Here is a 13879-nt window from a genome sequence, read left to right on the forward strand (position 1 = left end):
AATCTCGGAGCGGACATTTTATTGTAGGTTTTTACTGAGATTTACGGACCTAGCAAGCGATTTTTACGGCATTGCCATTTTTTTTTTCTAGGAAAAGTCTTGAGAGATATCTGCAAACAGTTTTTTTATGAACCTTCAATACATGTATGCCCTGCTGACTGCAAATTTTCAGGTCGATTGGACTTGTAGTTTCAGAGAATATGTGGATTTTTTTTCAGAAGAGACGTAAGAACAATAATAAAATAAAAATTTTCTTGAATAATTGAGAGTTTGTTCCTTCAATATACTGTCATAAATAAACAGTCATACATATTGATTGATTGATTAGCTGGTTGATTGATTGGTTGGTTGGTTGGTTTGTTGGTTGGTTGGTTGATTAAACACGTTTGATAGGGTCACTTAGAACAAGGGAAAAAAACCTCAAGAGACCTTGCATCCCGTATTAAACGCATGACACGGAAACATACATTAAGTGATTGATTGGTTGGTTGGTTGGTTAAACACGTTGGTTAAACATGTTGGTTAAACACGTTGGTTAAACATGTTGGCTGGTTAAACACGTTGGATAGGCTCAATTTAAACAAGCGAAAAAAAAACCATCTTGGATCCCGTTTTTAACACATGAAACGGAAACATGCATTGATTGGTTGATTTGTTGGTTGGTTGGTTGGTTAAACACGTTGGTTAAACATGTTGGTTAAACACGTTGGTTAAACATGTTGGTTAAACACGTTTGTTAAACACGTTGGCTGGTTAAAAACGTTTGATTGGCTCAATTTAAACAAGCGGAAAAAAAAACATCTTGGATCCCGTATTTAACACATGAAACGGAAACATGCATGATTTATTGGTTGGTTGGTTGGTTGGTTGGTTGGTTGGTTAAACATGTTTGTTAAGCATGTTGGTTAAACACGTAGTTTAAACACGTTGGCTGGTTAAACACGTTTGATAGGCTCAATTTTAACAAGCGAAAAAAAACCATCTCGGATCCCGTATTTAACACATGAAACGGAAACATGCATTGATTGATTGATTGGTTGGTTGGTTGGTTGGTTGGTTAAACACGTTCGTTAAACATGTTGGTTAAACACGTTGGTTAAACATATTGGTTAAACACGTTGGCTGGTTAAACACGTTGGATAGGCTCAATTTAAACAAGCGAAAAAAAGAACATCTTGGATCCCGTATTTAACACATGAAACGGAAACATGCATTGATTGATTGATTGATTGATTGATTGATTGGTTGGGTGGGTGGGTTGTTGGTTGGTTGGTTGGTTGGTTAAACATGTTGGTTAAACACGTTGGCTGGTTAAACACGTTTGATAGGCTCAATTAAAACAAGCGAAAAAAAAGAGACCTTGAATCCCGTATCAAACACATGAAACGGAAACATTGATTGATTGATTGATTGATTGATTGATTGATTGATTAATAGATTGATTGATTGGTTGGTTGGTTGGTTGGTTGGTTGGTTGGTTGGTTGAAATTCAAACACACATAAAACTGTTTAAATAGTGCCAAAACCACATAATTTGATGACCTTGACCTTTGACCTTGTGACCTTCGTCAAGTTCATTGCTCCACAAGGTCATTGCAAAAGACCCTATTGGTCAAGGACCTTTTGTTTAAGAGTTTTGCCTAAAAATGGCTTTTTAAAAACCATCGATGGGAGTTATGTCCCTTACATGATGGTAAAATCAATATAGTCATAATGTAAAAAAGTTGCCCCTTGAAGAACTTAACATTTTTCACTGCTTAAATTTTCTGTATCTATAACCATTCAAGAATTATAGGGAAATCAAAGACATATGAAAATCTAAAATATGACCTTGACCTTTGACCTTGACCTAATTTTCTAAGTTAGGAATCAGGGGACTCAAATAAAAACATTCCAGGGTTATACGGTTAACGGTTTATGAGTTAAAAAAACATACCGACAAATTTATTCCGTAAAGATAGATAACTCCTATAAAATTTCTTCGAATCGCTTCGATCCAAATTAGCCAAAATTTTCTGAGGATGTAACGAACAATTTGTAAAAAGAATTTTGTCGCTATCTTTTTTGGTTACGAAGGAGATGCACACAGATGATAAACAGTGAATAGGGAGATAACTCTTACAAAGAAAATGGTTCGGCTTAGCAGGGTGAAATTTAAAAGCGCATAAACTATACGATACAATATGAAAAATATCTAAGCGACGTATTGCGAAACAAACATTTATCGCAAGAACAAAATTTGGCGGAAAAAAAAAATAATAATAATAATCAGAAGAAAAACAATAAGTCTTTCCACAGAAAAGTGGAAAGACTTAATTAATATTTTTTTGACGGTATATAAGTCAGATAATGCATATTTTAAGGTTTTTCTTGTCGTTGAACACACCTCAGGGTGTCAGAATTGTTCAAATAAAGATCTCCCTCCGGTCGGTCTTTCATTTGAACAATCCTGACACCCCTCGGTGTGTTCTACGACAAGAAATACCTTAAAATATGCATTATTTATAACATAAACACTAATAACTTTTTCAACAAAGGATAACTATGAAATATAAACACTCTATATATAGTAAATATAAAAAATCGGGCTTACAAAAAAAAAAACTAATAAACAATAACACAATTGTTGGATTGCAGAAATACCTAGCCCTTTCCACTTTATATTAACTGACATGGACCTAACAGTTAAGGTTAAAAATATACAAAGGCCAAACAAAAATATAAATGTAAAAGAGGGACGAAAGATACCAAAGGGACAGTCAAATTAATGAGAAACAACGCCAGTACCTAAAATCTATACTTTGAGATCGTCATGTTTTATTTGAGAAATGAAAACGGAATAATTATTAACACATTTATTTTGTGTCCTGTATTTTCTTTTTGAACTTTTACTTTCGAAAAATGACAAGACGTTATGAAATTATCCTGAATTTTTCAGAGTCATTTTAAAATCCACAGATGGTTATTAATTAAATACCATTACGTGAGATATATCTGAAGATCATCTTTTTCTGCGGACAGAGTTTTTATAGAACATGCAGATAAGCCGGCAATGTACCATTTTATGAAGGGAACTTTGTGAGGTTTAGGTATTCAAAACAAACATTATTTTCAGATTTGCTGATTGATGTAATGTTCATTGAAGTTATGAAGGACTTATAATAAGCAAAAATATTATCGTTGCGAAATTTATTACTAATTGTTTTGCAATAAACTCGTATTCAGGATCAACACAATGTTTATCGTGGAGTGATGATAGACTTTTCTAAAGCTTTTTGTTTTGATTCGTTCTGATTAAAATTCTTCTTTAATCCAATGTTCTGGAATAGACTTCAATGGAATTCATAATCATTGTTGAAGTTATGGTTCAAATTGATGTGTAAGTGGGTTTTCTTTACGTAGGACGTACCGATTATTAGGTTTTCGACATAATGCTATTGTAAAATATCAGCTGCGATTCTCAATATGAAGCTTTTGTCTTCATATTGTGTCGAGAAACTGATATTTTACAATATGAATATGCAGATAACCTGATTTTTTGTGTCTTTTTAATTTCTAATTAAAAGAGATAGGTGACACAAATTATTACATACGTTTCTAATATTGAACGTGAAAAATGTTAAAAATAATGCTAAAAAAAAGTTTAATTCTATATTTGAAAGTAAATTGATAAGACCTCAATTACAGTATCTTTTTAACGTTTAATCTAAAGCATTTTATTCAGTGTAATAACTCAACTAAGCTACTTTTTTCCTGGTCTTTTGTTTTTGATATTTAAAACTGGAAATTTGTTTTTTGGGGGAAACCATTGATTGCATATTTCTATTCATATCGTTTTGTAAGTACAAGTATTGTTAAAAAGTTTCGACGAAGTCATTATTTCTTCCTATCTCTTTTTTTATATTATCTTTCGCGTGATTTAAAGATCTTGTTATTAGATATAGGAAGATGTGGTGTGAGTGCCAATGAGACAACTCTCCATCCAAGTAACAATTTAAAAAGTAAACCATTATAGGTTAAAGTACGGCCATAGCTTGATTTTGAACGAGCATAACATATTTACTATTATTTATGTTGCACATATAAAGGAGATATATATTTTTTGTAAAAAGAATCATAAAAACAGAATAAAAAACCCAAAGTTAATGAAGTGAGGAGGAAGATATCAACGAGTCCGAACATTTTCCTTCAAGATTCTTTCGAATAGTTTACATTTATCATTTATTTAGTATAAGCTTGTGCACTACATACAAATGCAAGTCTTAAATAAAACAGTATTAGTTGGTGGTACAAAACATGTGCTTAATAGGATTAAATTGATATTTCGTACACTACAATATATGTATTAGAACCATAGTTCAAACATCTCTTCCATATGTATATTCATATTTACAGTTTTTTCAAATTCTGAAAGACAATAGATATCTTATATTTTAATTAAATTTTGGATGTATATCATTATGCCTTGTGCTAATTTTATGGGGAAAATGTTAAAAAATGAGGTGAACCGTGATATAAAAATCGAAATTGATAACCATCGCTAGCCTCCAGTTCATTTAAACGTTTGCAATTTAAAGAATATATGTACCATTCAAAAGTTTATTAATTGTCGCTGTCACTTGACGTTTTGGCGGTTTCAAATGCAGTCTTACTTCCGTGGTTGTACCTTTCTGTAATTTTTACGGAAAAGTATTGCCATTAAAGAACAGATTTTTTCCATTGTCCTCACATGTATTTTATAAAAGTTTTTTTTATTTGTACCAAAAATTAAGTAAATTGTAAATTAATTGCAAAATCTTATGAAGAAATTCTTTGGACACCTAAACATTTCATTGTGGTTAAATTGCATGTAGATGTAGCGCTCGTATCAGATAACACAGATAACCAATTTATCTATATTGCCATTGTAAAAATAAAAGTTTGGCAATGGAACTAACACATAATACGTTGCATTTTTAATAATTTACATCTATATTTTAGAAAGTATCATACAGTGAGTGTCCTCTTGGTGCATTTTTTTTGTAAACTTTGGATTATCACGATATTGGAATATAAGTAAACGTTTGAATAATATATCTTTACCATTTTGATGCACATTATCTGTTCTCATGTAATAAGCGTTATTACAGAACAAGTATCATTAAAAGTTTTAAATACCGAAATACATTGAAAGTACAGTGCTCATATGACATAAATAAGAGATACACTAAGACTTATTTTGGTGGTGATCTTTTTTCTATACACTTAATTTACTCGTCTTATTAATTAATTATTCAGATGGCTAGTACCAGTGCTATATGTGTAAAATTTGATAGCGTAGACAAGTAACTTTCTCTGTGTAAACGATTTTACTTTTTTTACTGAATAATTTAAAATTAAAAAAGAACAAATAACAAATATAAATCAATTGCTTTAAAAAAGCAATTGTAGGGGGTCTTTCCCCCTGTAAAATTAATTGAATTGGGGGGATGTTTGTTTGTTTGTTTGTTTGTTTGTTTCTGTATGGGGTCTATATTATTGTTACCGGAGAAGTTTCATGTTTAGTTTGGAAAGTTTTTCTTTTATTTTAGGTACAGCGCGCGCGCCACATCACGTGACACGGGTTTATAATAACGAAAAGATAGTCTTTTTATTTCTTTTTAGGTGGGGACGTTAAACAGACAACATCTATAGAGATGGAATGTACACAATGTAATTTCTTTTGTCATTGTAGGAAATTGACATTTTGATGACAGTTCACAAGTAGTGCATGTTTTGGATTTAATTGATCCGGTGTAACTTTAAAACACATTTATTGATTATTTTCTGATAATGTACATTTTTCAGCACCTGTTTGTAACACAGATTAGTATTTCAAACTCGGAGCGGACATTTTATTGTAGGTTTTTACTGAGATTTACGGACCTAGCAAGCTATTTTTACGGCATTGCCATTTCTTTTCTCTAGGAAAAGCTTTAAGAGATATCTGCACCAAGTTTTTTTATAAACGTTTAGTACATGTATGCCCTGCTGACTGCAAATTTTGAGGTCGATTGTACTTGTAGTTTCAGAGAACATGTGGATTTCTTTTCAGAAGTGACGTAAGAACAATATTAATTTTCAATTTTTCTTGAATAATTGAGAGTTTGTTCCTTCAATAAACTGTCATGATTAAACAGTCATACAGATTGATTGATTGATTGATTGATTGATTGATTGATTGATAAGTTGGTTAGTTGGTTGGTTGGTTGGTTGATTGGTTGGTTGGTTAAACACGTTGGATAGGGTCAATTGAAACACGGAAAAAGAAACAAAGAAGATCTTGGACCCTATATTAAACACATGAGACGGAAACATGATTGATTGATCATGATCATGATTGATTGATTAGTTGATTGATTGATTAATTGATTAGTTGGTTGGTTGGTTGGTTAAACACGTTGGATAGGGTCAATTGAAACACGGAAAAAGAAACAAAGAAGATCTTGGACCCTATATTAAACACATGAGACGGAAACATGATTGATTGATCATGATCATGATTGATTGATTGATTGGTTGATTGATTGATTGATTAATTGATTAGTTGGTTGGTTGGTTGGTTGGTTGGTTAAACACGTTGGATAGGGTCAATTGAAACACGGAAAAAGAAACAAAGAAGATCTTGGACCCTATATTAAACACATGAGACGGAAACATGATTGATTGATCATGATCATGATTGATTGATTGATTGATTGATTGATTGATTGATTGATTGATTAGTTGGTTGGTTGGTTGGTTGGTTGGTTAAACACATTGGATAGGGTCAATTGAAACACGGAAAAAGACACAAAGAAGATCTTGGACCCTATATTAAACACATGAGACGGAAACATGATTGATTGATCATGATCATGATTGATTGATTGATTGATTGGTTGATTGGTTGGTTGGTTGGTTGGTTGAACCCTATAAGAAACACATGAGACGGAAACATGATTGATTGATTGATCATGATCATTATTGGTTGATTGATCATGATCATGATTGATTGATTGATTGATTGATTGATTGGTTGGTTGGTTGGTTGGTTGGTTGGTATGTTGGTTGGTTGGTTGAAATTCAAACACACATAAAACTGTTTAAATAGTGCCAAAACCACATAATTTGATGACCTTGACCTTTGACCTTGTAACCTTCGTCAAGGTCATTGCTACACAAGGTCATTGCAAAAGACCCTATGGGTCAAGGACCTTTTGTTTAAGAGTTTTGCCTAAAAATGGCCTTTTAAAAACCATCGATGGGAGTTATGTCCCTTACATGATGGTAAAATCAATATAGTCATAATGTAAAAAAAGTTGCCCCTTGAAGTACCAAGCATTTTTCACTGCTTAATTTTTTTGTATCTATAACCGTTCAAGAGTTATAGGGAAATCAAAGACATATGAAAATCTAAAATATGACCTTGACCTTTGACCTTGACCTAATTTTCTAAGTTAGGAATCAGGGGACTCAAATAAAAACATTCCAGGGTTATACGGTTAACGGTTTATGAGTTAAAAAAACATACCGACAAATTTATTCCGAAAAGATAGATAACTCCTATAAAATTTCTTCGAATCGCTTCGATCCAAATACGCCAAAAATTACTGAGGATGTAACGAACAATTTTGTAAAATAAATTTGTCATAATCTTTAACGGTTGCGAAGGAGATGCCATAACAAGGAAAACAGTGTTTGGGGAGATAACTCCTACAAAGAAAAGTATTCGTTTACGCAGGGTAAATTTCAAAAGCGCATAAACTGTTCGATATCATATACAAAATATCTAAGCGACATATTGCGAAACAAATGTTTATCGCAAGAACTAAATTACGCGGAAGAAAAAAAAATAATCAGAAGAAAAACAATAGGTCTTTCCACAGAAAAGTGGAAAGACCTAAAAAGTCAATACATACAGTTTTCTTGTTTATTGGGATATAATTGACACATCCATATGTTTTACAGATAGTTTTAACAACGTCCATTATTTGACAAACCAGATGTCAGCTTTGGTATTAACTGTCTAATTGTAATTGTCTCAATCAAATATTAATAAGAATATAGTGTATTCTAACATGACGTCCTTCAAACGCTTTGAGTACACACCCATGGTAAAATATGAATATATTGATTAGGCTGTTCCGATCGCACTTCCACGTTATATGTTTGTTTATGAATGAGATACCCGATGTCATAATACGATGACGTCAGAAGATAAGCATTTTACGGGAAAATGCACGCTTGTGAAACCGAAAATCATCACAACAGTGAAACGTAAACGAACGATGCTAAATTGTTGTATTAGCCATTTTTTTTATACAAATAAAACATATAAGTAAATTATCATTTAGATTCATCCAAAACTATCTAAATACGCTATTGTTAATAGTTTAAACATGTCACTAATTCGTTTGCTCCGTTCTTTTACACCATTTTAAAAGTGTGTTTATTTATGGGAACGGCAAATATAATCGCTCCTATCTAGAGCGCTTCGATACAAAACAATTGATTTTACAACGGGTTGTCCCTTTATGCCGATATTTTACCCCTCGCTATCGCTCAGTGTAAAAATATTTGTCATAAAGGTCCAACCCGTGGTAAAATCGCGATATATCCAAGCCCCCATGAATTATTTCTTTATTACAATCACGTATAAAAGTGTTTGAAAAATTGCAATATTTTACATAGTTAGAAGACCTATATCAAAATTTTCATGAATAACAAAAATTTTACAAATTGTACAAAAATAAAAAGTGGTTCAAAATTCCGTCATCAACTAAGCGGACCCATTTTGGTCTCATATGGAGAGATGTCTCATTGGCAATCGTACCACATCTGTCTGTCTCTCTCTCTTTTTTTTTTATTATACTCAAAATGGAAACTAAATGTTTTACTCTATTGAATTTCCATGAAATAATATCAAAACATTAGGCTAATTTAAACTAACATCAGATTTGTTTCATCAAAGAACACAACTTGAATTAAAAGCTCATACTTGTATCACAAGAATTCAATCTTACAATGAAACATTTGGTAATATGAATTCCTTTTGTAAAATGTTTACAAGTATCTCACATTTTCACTGAACATGTCCAATTTGCATCGTTTTTGCTAAACTTTGATCAGTGAATACTAGTGTGTTTTTTTCTCATTTACATGTTATGAATTTATTGTCTATCAAAAGCTATTTTCATCTACAAAACATGTATACAGCAAGTACTCATATGAATCAAAGTAATTATGATTACACATGATTGTCACTCTGTAATCGATGCATAACCATTACTAGTATTCAGAAATTGTATGATTACTGATTAAATACGATTGCATGACAAAATGTTATTATCATTACTGATTACAATTACCCCATACCTTATTTGTTCAAATCGGTTTCATCAGTAACTTTATTATTATATTATTCCACCTTATATTATAATGCTGCATTTTGATTGGATGAATAATTTATATGTCACACAAATGTATTCAGATTTTCTGTCTCTGTCGGTGTATTTGTAATTAGGAAATTTCTTGTGCCTAGGTTTTTACTACTCAATATCATGGCATATTTGGAATGCCATGTCTTAAACTAATATAAAGAAATATTGCTATGCTACTGGAAAGTTTAAGGTTATTCTTTATACACTAAAACGCCATCCAAATAAAATAAATAAGATAAAAAAATATTTTTAAAAAATTGGGTTAATAACGTAAAAGTTTCACGCATCTGTACTACTTTTAATATCAACTAAAACTGTAATGATGGTTTAAATGAAGCACAACTGAAAAGCGTGAGATAAATAAGGTCAGGTACTTTACATTTGAAATGATTATAAGGTCAATGGAATCTGACTGTGATAAAAGCACAGCAGCTGTAGTATACAACAAAAAAAAAACTCAGTCAAACAGACACTGATTACAATAAAAATGCTGACGTCAGGAGGGACACAGACATGTCGATGTAATTAAACAGAAATAGCATGCTTACAAGTGGTATTTGTCAAAAATACCGGTTTCATGGTTAACGGATTTCTCTCTCCCCTGAACCAGTATGTTTTGCATACTATGTCCTGTTTTACACGAAAGTTTATATATCAATATTTTCAAGTAAAAACGTTGTTGAAATTAAAAAAAATATAAAAAAACTTTAGAGTCATGGTTTTTATCCATCAGTCTGTGTTAGGTTTTTGTTTTTATTTTACCTTTTCTCTACCTTTTATTCATAGGGATTTAGTTACAAAAGCAACCTTGTATGTAGTGTTTTTATTGAATACTTTTTGACATTTTATTATGGACTTTTCGTTTTGATCATTCATCGGAGTATTTTTGTAGTTTTACTTTTTAATACATTTCACGTTGGTAATGAACTTGGTGCCGATATCTCCTTATCACAGAACTAATACGTTAGGTTCGTTTTAGTGATAGGCAATGACAAGATGTAGTTATTCCATAAATGTGTTTTCTGTTTATTCTTTACCAGTTTTATTAGTATCCTCAGAGTAAAGCACATTTCAAACTAAAATTTTATAGAAGATACTAGAACTGTAATTTAATAAAAATAAGACGCTGTAGAATTTTTATCAAAGCTCAAAATTCCGATTGACAAAGTTGAGAAAAAATTAATAACTGACAGTCCATCAACATCTTGAAATTGCTCTGCATTGCCTCCAAATGATCAAGGATTTTTTTTAATAACATTTGATATCATCTGTTTATTATTTTCTTTTTTTTAATCTTGCAGGCATGACTGTGTGATAATACGTTACAAATAAGCATAAGGACAAAATGATAAATTTATAATATGACTTGCCATACTTTCACATGCTTTTTATTCAATCTTTTTTTGAGTGCAGTCATTATTTAAATGCAGTGTCTTGAAAACTTCATAATTGAATGTTTCATTTTCAAAGATTGGGTATCTGAAAATTAGAAGTACCACCACAAAAAGGATCATACAAAACAATGCCCTGAATATCAGAAATTTGAAGAGTAATCTTTGGAAAGTCGATAGCATTAAACAAATTAACTTCATTGACAAAACAACAACAAACTTCCTTATAACAGAGAAACACTTAAAACTCAAACATTAACGTGTAAAATAAGGAAAATTATAGGTCAACGTACGGTTTTCAACACGGAGCATTGGCTCGTGTTTTCATTAGAAGCGTTTTGTATACTTAAGACTCATCAGAGACGCTACGATAAAAATCTCAAGAAATATAAAGTCAAACAAGTGCAAAGTTGAAGAATATTGAATCAAAAGTAGTTCCCCCAGAAACAAATAGTAAAATAATTTAAAATCTTGTTTAATGTATCATTTAAAACAAAATTATCATTTAAATACAGTATAATAATGAAAAGTATAATGTACTTACACTTAACGAAATTCGCTCCTTGAGTCCATAGGAATCTAAATTCCAGGAAGTGTATTACAACGTTATGTAATTGGTCGTTAACTATTTCAATTCTATATATGGAACAAATGAAATATCAGTAATGGTTTAAACAGAATATTCTTTTGTTAGCCAGTTATTCGTTTTATTTAAAGAGTAGCCAACAATTGTTTAGTTCATAACAAAGATCTAAACACGTGTCCTATCACGTAATGACACACATATGAGATACATTTATTTTTCCTTAAAAAGGGTCAACAATATATAAATGAATAAATGATATAGTATCGATATCAGCAGGTCACTCTATATTGTTTTATAAACACAAAAGATGAAATGTATGCATTTGCTTATACACCGTTTGATATAAGGACGCTTTAGCACACCAAAACGTACACACCATTTCATATCTTATTCTTAATATAATTGTACAATTTCATTACCCAAAATGCCTTTTTACATCCTAAAACTTACTCTTTTTGTTTTGCCAATAAGCTTCTCTTTTCCGGGACTCTAATAGATGAATGGTTTGACACATTTTGACAAGTAAATAAAGGCAGCAGTAGTATACCGCTGTTCGAAAGTCATAAATCGATGAATGAAAACAAATTCGGGTAACAAACTAAAACCGAGAAAACACATCAACTACCCGGTTTTAAATTTCGCGAGCAACACTACAGTGACCACGTGTGGAACAAGATCGCCCTATCCTTCCGAGACACCTGAGATAACCCCCAGTTTTTGGTGGTTTTCGCGTTGCTTATCTTTAGTAGAAAACCCTAGCAGTATTGGGCACAGCGTTTTTTAATTTTTGGTTCTCAACTTTGTACCCTTTTTGTTTTTGCTCCCGAAGTTTGTTCATCAGAGCGTCACTGGTTAGTGTTGTGTGGACAAAACGCGAGTCGGGCGTATTAAAATTTAAACCTGGCACCTTTCGTTTACTATTGTTTGTGTTTTTCTTGTCCTATATGTTCTTCCATTTATTTTTATTATAGTCCTATCATGTAATGTTGTCATATTGATGTTTAACATTGCCATAAAAGCGGGAGGTTTGGCATGCCACAAAACCAGGTTCAACATACCATGTTTTCATAAAAATGTCCTGTACCAAGTCGGAAAATTGCCATTGTTATATTATAGTTCGTTTATGTGTGTGTTACATTTTAATGTCGTGTTTCTTTTTTGTCGTTATTCTCTTATATTTGATGTGTTTCCCTTAGTTTTAGTTTGTAACCCGAATTTGATTTAACACAATCGATTTGTGAATTTCGAACAGCGGTATACTACTGTTGCCTTTATTTAATCTTTAATTTTATAGTGTGTGTCTTTTGTACTATCATTTGTCTGTATGTCTGTCTGTCTGTCTGTCTGTTTTTTTTCCTTTTTTAGCCATGGCGTTATCGGTTTATTTTGAGATCTATGAGTTTGAATGACGATATGGTATATGTTGCCCCTATTATGGATATCTATTTAGGTTAAGTTTAATTTTGGATTTTAGTTTCATTTTCACACTTATAAAAAAAGAAAATAGAGTTTCGTATGCAAATAGATAATCCTTTATATTACTTATAATTAAGGATGTACTTAATTGAGGTTTTGGAATAAGTGTTTAATATTCGGACTACTTGGTGTATGAACGGATAAAATGTCCGTTGAGCGTACGTTAGACGTCCGTTCTGTCCGGTATGTGTCCGTTTCTCGTATGTTGCGTATACGGTGTGTGTCCGTAGTGCATCCGTTACACGTCCATTTTATTCGGTCAGTACATCAACGGACCCCAACGGATAACAATTTTGTCAACGGATAATTTTTATTTTCATCCGTTAGGCGTCCGTTCGTGCTATCAGGTAAGTTGTGACCGAGGCTTCAAGGTGTAACCGAGGCTTAAATGTGTACTACGTATTTTTAAAAAGCATCATCTGAATATAAAGGAACTTTTCAACATTTATATAAAATATGTGGAAGATAACAAAGTGAAAACTGTAACAACAAGTTGTTTAAACACTAGAAATACCAAAACAAACCAATCTCAACATTCATATTATTATATTAACTTTTCTTTAAATCCTGTCTATTAAAGGTTTTAATTGAATAAAATATCAAACATAAAATTCAAGAAAAAAAGAGAATAAAAATAAATTTATGCTGACATCTGTTAATTAAGTTTTAATAATCAAATAACTAGGTTTGTACTTGGTCTATAAATAAATCGTACCTTTTAACAATATTCGTTATTCTTCTATTAAAACCTTCTTATCGTAAATCACGATAATTAAAGTGAACGGCAAATAATATAAGTTTACTGTTAACATTTTAAAACATAATATACAAAGCAACGCAGTAGAGCTTTAACGACTGAATGACACCGAGGCATACTTTAAACAACTCCAATCTATATTTCTAAATGTTATGTAATCGGAAAAAAGAAATAAGTAGTATTTTTATAATATATATTATTATGTCTTCATATTGAATAGCGTTTTCGA

At 31.6% G+C, this 13879-nt stretch overlaps 1 protein-coding gene across 3 annotated transcripts in view; it reads right to left on the reverse strand.

Annotated features, from left to right (window-relative positions):
• LOC139517800 (uncharacterized) overlaps window positions 1-13637 on the reverse strand; it is a 116543-nt gene extending 102906 nt beyond the window's left edge. Inside the window, exons 1-2 of one of the 3 annotated variants that reach the window (XM_071309243.1) lie at window positions 13609-13637; window positions 11376-11467 (exon numbers count right to left, since the gene is read on the reverse strand). The gene's annotated coding sequence lies outside the window, so the exon portion shown is untranslated. Of the gene's footprint in view, window positions 1-11375; window positions 11468-13608 lie in introns of those variants that run through there. The other 2 variants (XM_071309242.1, XM_071309245.1) reach the window with 2 other exon arrangements.
• Window positions 13638-13879: the final 242 nt, after the last annotated feature.

This window comes from Mytilus edulis, chromosome 3 (genome assembly GCF_963676685.1).
Source record: "Mytilus edulis chromosome 3, xbMytEdul2.2, whole genome shotgun sequence".
NCBI lineage: Eukaryota > Metazoa > Mollusca > Bivalvia > Mytilida > Mytilidae > Mytilus > Mytilus edulis.